General features: G+C 45.1%; 1 pseudogene; it reads right to left on the bottom strand.

The window, feature by feature from the left end:
* Positions 1-7636: 7636 nt before the first annotated feature.
* Positions 7637-8410, bottom strand: LOC148529245 (RNA-binding protein 7-like; annotated as a pseudogene).
* Positions 8411-9557: the final 1147 nt, after the last annotated feature.

Below are 9557 nucleotides of genomic sequence, written 5' to 3' on the forward strand. Positions count from 1 at the left end.
CCTATTTAATATTACATTTGAAAGTGAGGAAATAAATGTTTTAGCTCAGCAGTATCACAGACGGATGCCCTACATTTTCTCTTTCTTCTTCACAATGATTTTTATTGAATGCAATTAGTTAATGGGCTGTTGAAATCTCAATTACATAAGCATGAAATACATTTGACTCATTACTACTGGGTCAGTCCAACAGGGCTTCAATTCTACTGGAAATAAATGCATCCGGAAGCACCTATTTATTATTCCTTAAATAGATTTTGACTTTAATGTAACCTTTTTTTTTCCTCTCTTATATGACAGATTTTCTTTTAATCTGTTATAGTAAATTGAACTGGAGTCATTTATAAAATCAGTAAAAGCACTTTGTATCTTGGGAAGTAACAATAATATATTAGAGCTGCGATTAGGCTTTTGAGGATTTACATTTCATATGTATTTTCTTTTCAGATGGGAAGCAAGTAATCTACTCAGTAAGATGTTGGAGCAACAGTGTTTGCGTCATTAAAGATAAAGTAGTTCACAGCACCCAATAAAAAGAAATAGTACTGTATGGCACAGGTTTATTCTCTTTACACTGTTGCTGCAATATTGTTTATATTTAGATCATACTGTACACAGCAAAGAACACACTGCACAAGGGGTGGAGCACCTATACATTTGTTAGATCTTTATATTAATTTACAATAATACATCGTTGTTCACACTGCTCATACAATACATGATTGGATGTATCATGCCAAAATTAATATTATTCTGCATTTATATTACACCAACATATTAGACAGTGCTTTACAGACAATGGACCTCATTCAGAGCCGCTCGCAAAATGCGAGCGCTCGCTCTGAATGAGGGCGGCTACATCTTAAAAATTATCCAGCCTCCTGGCCGCTCGGTAGGCTGTGGGTTACCACCCACAGCTATAACGAGCGGCCAGGATGATGGTCGCGATGGTCAAGACCATCGCGACCATCGGGGCTTGCGAAGAGAACCTAGAGGTAGGGTCTCGTCTGCCGCAAGCCCCAGAGAGCTTTCGGCTCTAATAGAGCCGGAAGCTCTCCCACTGACATCACTGGGGATGTCAGTGGGGCCGCCCACAAATGGCAAGCGTTCGCTTGGGAATGCCTACGTTTGTGAAGCCACCACCCCGCCACGGCTACAAAACGGGTCGAGCTGTCGATCAACATCAACAGCCGTCCCTTTTGTAGTGAGCCCTGGAGCTCCGGGCTTGCACACGTGCAGTGCGGCCGCTGCGCGTGTGCACAGCCAAACATCGACCCGCTGGCGAGCGCTCAAGGGCTTGCGAGCGGGTCTAAATGAGGTCCAATATTTTATCATCCACATCAGTGTTCAGATGGCAGTGTAAATTATCTTCTAAACAAAAACACATACACACACTATGATTCATTTTGTTAAATCTGATTAATCTATAATTTTATATATATATATATATATATATATATATATAGTACAAACTCATGGATCCAGCCTTGTGCCACTGTGACGTCCAATATATTACAGTTGGATGGGAGTGCAGGCTAACCAAGTTTTACTTTTTATTACTGACAATACATGAAGACACTTTATTTATGTTTTTTATACTTGGCAATTGGCAACGTGGTAGCACATTGGCTAGAATTGTTGCTTTACAGCAATGAAGTCATGGGTTAGATTGCAACAAAGACCCCATCTTTTGGGAGTTTGATGTTCTGATTTTTGCATGGGTTTCCTCCAGGTAATCATGTTCCCTCCACCAATCCAAAAGCATACTGATGGGTTCATCGGGTTCTGGCAAAAAAAAAAGTAACTGTAGTGTATAAGTGTGTCCAGTGGAGCATGACATTTCAAGAGAGAGCAGAACATAACTATATGTGGTGAACCCAAAGTAATAAAGTAAAATTAACTTTTATTAGTACATAAAAAAAAGTTTCATACGGACATAATATCAGACAGTGAAATATTAAGACATAGGTGAAGAAAATGGTTTAGATTACAGAATAAGAGATTAAGGCCCTCATTCAGAGCGTACGCTCTGAGCAGAGCGCACGCTCTGAATGAGGGCCGTCCTCCATAACTATGGAGCGTCCTCCTGGACACTCGTATAGCTGTGGGTCACCACCCACAGCCTATACGAGCGTGCAGTTTGATGGCCGCGATGGTCTTGACCATCGCGACCATCGAACCTGCGAGCTGGAGCCTGCGGTTGAGGTTTTCAACCGCAAGGCCCGGAGTGATTTTGGCTCTATCAGAGCCAAAATCACTCCCACTGACATCACTAGTGATGTCAGTGGGCCGGCTTCTGACGGTAGGCGTTCCCTTAGGAACGCCCCCGTCAGGGAGGCACGCCCCCGGCACGCCCATCAAAGGGGGCGTGCTGTCAATCAACATCGACAGCACGCCCCCTTTGATCAGACACAACGAGCGAAGGAAAGTCCTTCGCTCGTCGCGTCTGGCGCATGCGCACGATGGAGCTCCCTCCGTCGTGCGCATGCTCAGTGCAGAACATCGACACACTTGCGAGCGGACAGCCGCTCGCGAGTGGGTCTGAATCAGGCCCTAAACTTGTTCCACTGAGGATCCTCTAGTGTCTTATTAGTAACAGGTCAAAGGGTTGATGCTCAAGGAACCATGAGAGAATACTTAGATACAGTACATGACTATGTTGACCAGGGGCTGGCTGGCAACTTTTAGCCTGGGGGGCAAATGCATGCAGGCGGCCCTGGCAGAGGAGTAGCGTGTAGCCAGGATGTCCGAAGAATATGCGTGCTATGGCGCCCCCCCTCAAGTGTTCCAGGGAGTAGGCGGGTCCATATGGGATTAATGTAAGGTAAAAATAAAGATTAGGGCAGCCCTCTGTCGTAGTGCCCATATGCAGTGCCCCCGTGTGCCACAGGAGAGAACACCCTTATGCAGGCCTCCAGTAGTGCCCCCAGTAGTAGTCCCCCCCTTGTAGTGCCCCCAGTAGTAGTAGTCCCCCCACTTTGTAGTGCCCCCAGTAGTAGTCCCCCCTTGTAGTGTCCCCAGTAGTAGTAGTCCCCCCTTGTAGTGTCCCCAGTAGTAGTAGTCTCCAGTAGTAGTAGTCCCCCACCCCCCTTGTAGTGCCCCCAGTAGTAGTAGTAGTAGTCCCCTTATAGTGCCCCCAGTAGTAGTAGTCCCCTCCCCCTTGTAGTGCCCCCAGTAGTGCCAGACCCCCCCCCAGTAGACACACATAATATAAAAAACAAAATAAAAAAAAACACTTACCTGAATCCCCGCTCCCGCCGCCACCATCTGCTCCTCCGTCTGTCCACCCAGGCCGGGCCGCTCTGCATTATGGGAGAGACATCATATGACATCATGACGTCTCTCCCATTGCCCACTGCGGGAAACGGAAGATGGAGCGGCTCCCGCAGTGGGCGCAGCAGCAGCAGCTAGTGAGAGTCTGACAGACTCTCATTGGCTGAGGCTTACAACAAACACACAGCTGCCGGAGCAGGCGGCTGTGTGTTTGTCAGTGTAGCGCTGAACGAACTCCGTCCGGTCAGCACTACACACGCGGTGCAGTCTGTGTCACAGTGACTGCACCGGCCCGCGGCCCGCATGACGCTGTGGCCCGGGGGGCACATGGCACCCTGCCCCCCGGCCCAGCCCACCACTGCCATACAGGGTAACACACATGTATAGAAGCAGCATATGGGGGTGCAAGCAGAAATCATCTGCCGGAACTACATGCAAAATGTGCTGTGTGAGCTGCTACTGCCAGCTTGTGCTTAATTGAATCTGTCCCTATGATCTTGGTAAATTTGAGCGCGAGTCCTACAGTGCTTCAAGGACAGTAAGTTTGCAATTGACACAGGATATATATATATATATATATATATAGGCAAAATGTTCAAAGGGTAGCACTCCTATCAACAAACATTCAACACTGTCCGGTGCCCTCTTAGGTGTCCCACAGCGGGAATCCAACATATACTAAATGAAAGGTGGCACTCGTATTAATACACCAGATCACAGCTGGTAAGTAAGATTAAACGTTTCGAGATGTTTATTATCTCATCATCAGGATAAAAAAGATACAAATACACTAACCTTAAATGCCTTCACCCTCACCTCGTACAAGACTGGACAGTGACACCCCCGGAAGACGCTCTCAAATGACTTCATCAACATGAGTCACGTTGCCCAGACAACCAAAATCTGTGACATAACATAAAAGACAGAAACGCACACGTTATTTTAAATTATAACATAAAGAATAGAATGTTGCTATAAACATGAATACTGAAAACAAAAAACAAACATCGAAAATAATGTAAAAAACATAATTGTAAACAGTAAATTACTGTATCCAAAAAACCAGACCTGATAAACTTAATTGAAAGTAATACACCCTCGTAATGTCAAACAGGCAGGTAACCCTTCATATAAATTACCACCAATACTCAGTATTAGACACTAAAAGTGCAGTACTACATGTTAATTAAAACAATGTAATCCCATACTTTTATTTAAGCCCCTGGGTGAAAGAGTGCCCAATTTATGAATCTAGGCATTTTTTGAATGCTGGTCACGATCTGTCTACATAGCTAGCATTGTTTTATTCTCATTGACCACATTCCAGACTCAGGGCCTAATTCAGACCGCTCACGAGCGCTGAGCGCTCGCAAGCGGGTCGATGGTGCCCTAATGCACATGCGCACGACGGAGGGAGCTCTGTCGTGCGCATACGCGAGACCCGTATAGCGACAGCCAAGCTGTTACTATGGGTCTTGCACCAAAGGGGACGTGCTGTCGATGGTGACTGACAGCACGCCCCCTTTGGTGGGCGTGCCGGGGGCGTTGCTGCCCAGTTGGAGGCGTTCCCATGGGAACGCCTACCGTCTGGGTCCGGCCCCACTGACATCACTAGTGATGTCAGTGGGAGTGCTTTTGGCTCTGATAGAGCCAAAAGCACTCCTGGGCTTGCGGCAGCGAGACCCTACCGCAGGGTCTCTTCGCAAGCCTGATGGTCGCGATGGTCTTGACCATCGCGACCATCTTTTTGGCCGCTCGCATAAGCTGTGGGTGGTCATCCACAGCTATGCGAGCGGCCAGGAGGCTGCTCCATTTTTAGGTAGGAAGGCCCTGATTCGGAGCGAGCGCTCTGGTAAGAGCGTCCGGCTCTGAATCCGGCCCTCTATTCGCAGGGGCGACCGTGCTGGCAAATTGTTGCGTTGTGAATCCCGATGGATTCATAAATTGTTCACTCTTTCACCCAGGCGCTTAAATGAAAGTATGGGATTACATTGTTTTAATTAACATGTAGTACTGCACTTTTAATGTCTAATACTGAGTATTGGTGGTAATTTATATGAAGGGTTACCTGCCTGTTTGACATTACGAGGGTGCATTATATTCAGTGAAGCTGAATTTACAGAATTTGCAGTTTACAATGATGTTTTTTACATTATTTTCGTTAGGTTTGTTTTTTTGTTTTCAGTATTCATGTTTATAGCAACATTCTATTCTTTATGTTATCATTTAAAATAACGTGTGCGTTTCTGTCTTATGTTATGTCACAGATTTTGGTTGTCTGGGCAACGTGACTCCTGTTGATGATGTCATTTGAGAGTGTCTTCCGGGGGTATTGCTGTCCAGTCTTGCACGAGGTGAGGGTGAAGGTATTTAAGGTTAGTGTATTTGTATCTTTTTTATCCTGATGACGAGATAATAAAGATCTTGAAACATTGAGTCTTACTTACCGGCTGTGATCTGGTGTATTACTACGAGTGCCGCCTTTCATTTAGTGTGTTTGTATATATATATATATATATATATAATATATATATATATATATATATATATATATATATAGTGGCAGTATCACCAGAGGTGGCACTGGTGAGCAGCAGATTCTGTGTGGGGCAGGGGAGATCCGCCCACACAGACTAGAAAGACATTGTGGAAGGATGCTTAATGCCTGCCAAGTGAACTGAGGCAGACCAGCCAGACAGAGCTCACTGTGCTAGCGAGCCAGTGAGGGCCAGGAGGCCTGAGCCTAGACCTGGGAGATACAGGGAAGGCTTTCCAAATCTAGGACTGAGCTATGGTACCTGCAAGGAAGCAGGCCAGACAGTGAGAGGCAGCAGCCAACAAGCTAAGTAAGCTATACCAGGCCAGGGGGCCAGTGTCCAGTCCTGCATGTGGCAGGAAGGACCATCCAATCTCAGAGACTGTGAGAGACTTTCATGCAGAGTAGCTGCTTCTGTAGAGAGGGTTCAAGAAGTGAGCTAGTGCCCTAAGAGAGGTCTAGGTGTTTATTATTTTCTGCTTGTTTCCTGCTTATGCTGGAAGTAAAGCACCACGTTCATTTGTTTTACTGGAATGCCATATGTGGTATCTGATTCTGCACCTAATCACTGCACCACTAACACTAGTCTACCAAGCTAATTGCCCCCCAAGCTGGCACAATATATATATATATATATTGTGCCAGCTTGGGGGCACAATATATAATTATATAATTAGGGATGAGCGGGTTCGAATTTCTGAAATCCGAACCCCTCCGATACAAGTCGGGATCAGAGTCAGGCTCGGGTCTTCTCGCCTGGCTCGGATCTGAAATAGAGTCAAAACGTCATCATACAGCTGTCGGATTCTCACGGGTATGGATTCTATAAAAGGTCCCGTCATCGTTGCCATTTTTCATTCCGGCTGTGAGTTAGGAAGGAGCTGGTTGCTCAGTGTGTTAGAAGGACTGTTATAAAATTAAAAAATAATAAAGTACGGCTGGCTACTGTGAAGAGGGAGGGAGGGAGGGAGCTGTTGCTGACCATAGGGGCTGGCTGGCTGGCTACTGTTTTCCATATACAATACATAGGACCTGGCTGGCTACTGTTGTCCTTGCCCATATAGGGGCTGGCTGTAGTGCTGTGTTGTCCAGGGGCTGCCCTGTCTGCTGTAGGGGTACACTCATACAAATAATAGTTACAGGGGCTGCCCTGAATGGCTGTAGGGGTACGCTCATACAAATAATTTTTAAAAGGGCTGCCCTGTCTGCTGTAGGGGTACGCTCATACAAATAAGTTTGGAGGTCAACATTTTACCAACTGCTGTCCTTTGATTAGCGATTTGGGCAGATATTTGGATTAGATCGCTCATATTGTGTAAGCACTAAGGTGGATCAAATACCTATGCGCAATACATGTAGTGAATGTGTGGGTGGAACCTACATTCAGCACATCTATTCACTAGGAACTGCTGAGACCCTTTCAGCTCACATATAGCATGCCTTTAATGCGTGTAGTTGTAGATTTAAATGAATATAACTTTTTGTCATTTGCTGGAGAATAGGACATGTGCTGTTCTTCTGAAACAGGGTATATTTTTCTCTTTAGTCTTTTCATGAAGTTTTCTATTTAAAAGTATTTTCTTGCATTGAATTATTTAAAAAAAAAAAAAAAAAACAACCTTGTTTAAAACCCCCACAATGTGAGCCATAAAAAAATAAATGTGAGAATCTAACCATCTACTAGAATAATGTTTTGCAGCTTTATTCTATGGTCCTTTAGAAGACACCTAACAGGTCAAGGAAAGGATTTTTTTTGCGTAAAAGTAAAAGAAGAGAGACTTCTGGCCAAACATAGATCCAGTAAAAAGTAGATGTGACCGTGACATATTAGCGGTGAGATGAATGCCACCTAGGCTCTTTTCTCTGGTTTGGACTCCAGCCATCAGTGCCATGATAGTGCTCCTCCTGACCTCTGTAGTATGTGTCTCTGCTATTGTGGTAACTTTCCTTTTGATAAGGATGAGAGCTATGGCTTCTACTGGATCGGTGGCTGGAAGAGGAATAATATCTGTGTGGGCGAGAATGATCGGATCCGTGACTATACCAACTTTGGTGAGGCGGATAATGTGATGGTGAGTAACTTGGTTTGGCCATCACTGCAGTGCTGGATCCATGAGGGGTTTCAGGCCTATAGAAGCTATTCATCATTGCTTGTCTTTGAAGATTGTCCAGAGAAGAGTAAGATCTCTGATAGTTTGGAACAGGAGGTGAAAGTTCAGAGTATTTTGTGAACTCCATATTGCCATCATGCCTGCGGTCATGTGTTGATGGACTGTTTCCAGTAAAGCTGCCATTTCCTTGTGGTGAGTAGGCTGCGCTATTTGCTTCTGCGGAGCCATGGCTGCTTCCTGATCTGAATTGAATTTTCAGCGGCCTCCCAAACAGTTTGATTCCATTTAACAAACTCATTCCATAGGGAACAAGCTCCTCTCGTTTGAAATTGACAAAAGCAAATTGTTTCGACTTTCAAACCTTGTCCTTTGGAATTTTACCTTTAATTGCAGGACCAGCCTGCAGAATAAGCTCGAACAGGATCACCTCGGTGGCCGTGGGATCTAAGTTCCCCACGAACAGCATCCTATCAGCTTCGGTGGTGCCCATCTCTCTCCTGAGTCCCGTCCTGTGTGCCCAGCAGCAGCAGTCGATGGGTGACACGATAAGGCACAACGCAGCACCTTTTGGAGCCTAGTTTTTCAAACTGCCATCCTGTCTGCCACTGCAGTGCCACTCCTAGATGGGCCACGTGTTTGTGCCGTCTACTTGTGTCGCTTAGCATAGTCATCCAGCTACCTCGGTGCAACCTTTGGCCTAAAAACAATATTGTGAGATGTGAGGTCTTCAGAATAGACTGGAAATGAGTAGAAATGAATGTTATTGATAATAGCGTAGGAACAAAAAAAACCAAATTCTGTGATTTTAGCTATTTTTATGCTGTTTTCCCAAAAAATACAGATCCAAAACACAAAACCCGGAAGGATGGTTTTGACAAAACCAATCCAGATCCAAAACCAAAACACCTAAAGTGGCCGGTGCATAACCCTAATATATTTTATTTATATATATGTATATATATATATATATATATATATATATATCACAGGGGCTCTGCACTCACCATAATAACTAATAATAATAAACAGTGGGGTTTTGCTTCATGAATTCATCACAGCATTTAAGCTTGCAGCCACCGTCAAGGGACCCCACATTACTGCAAGTCCCTACTCTATTTCTCAGGATTATAACATGCAAATAAATATCACATTAGTGTTAAACTCAAGGTATGCTATCTGGTTTAAAGCTCACAGCAACCACTGTTAGACATTTTTAGCCGTGTGGCATGTCGCATTGTTTTGCTGGAAGATTCCATCTGCCTCAGGGAAGACGATCAGCATGTATGGGTGTACGTGTTCTGCAAGAATGGACTCATAACCAAATCAGTTGAGGGTGCATTCCACATGGATGTGTGGGCCCAGACCATAATGTTGCCACGACCTGCTTGTGTTCTTTCAGCAATGGTTGCAGGGTGTTTGTTCTCAGTTGTTTCTCGCCTGACAAGCCAAGGTCCATCCGTTCCATGAAGCAGAAAACATGACTAATCAGAGAAGACCACCCTTCGCCTATCAGCGGAGGTCCAATTCTGATACAGTCATGAAAATTGCTGAACTGTCACTGTTGGTTGGCCCTCATGCACCTTCATAGCCGACATTCACCTCTCACATCAATGGCATGTGGCATGTGGTGCTCCGCA

This window comes from Taudactylus pleione, unplaced genomic scaffold (assembly GCF_031769625.1).
Source record: "Taudactylus pleione unplaced genomic scaffold, aTauple2 ptg000086l, whole genome shotgun sequence".
Taxonomy (NCBI): domain Eukaryota; kingdom Metazoa; phylum Chordata; class Amphibia; order Anura; family Myobatrachidae; genus Taudactylus; species Taudactylus pleione.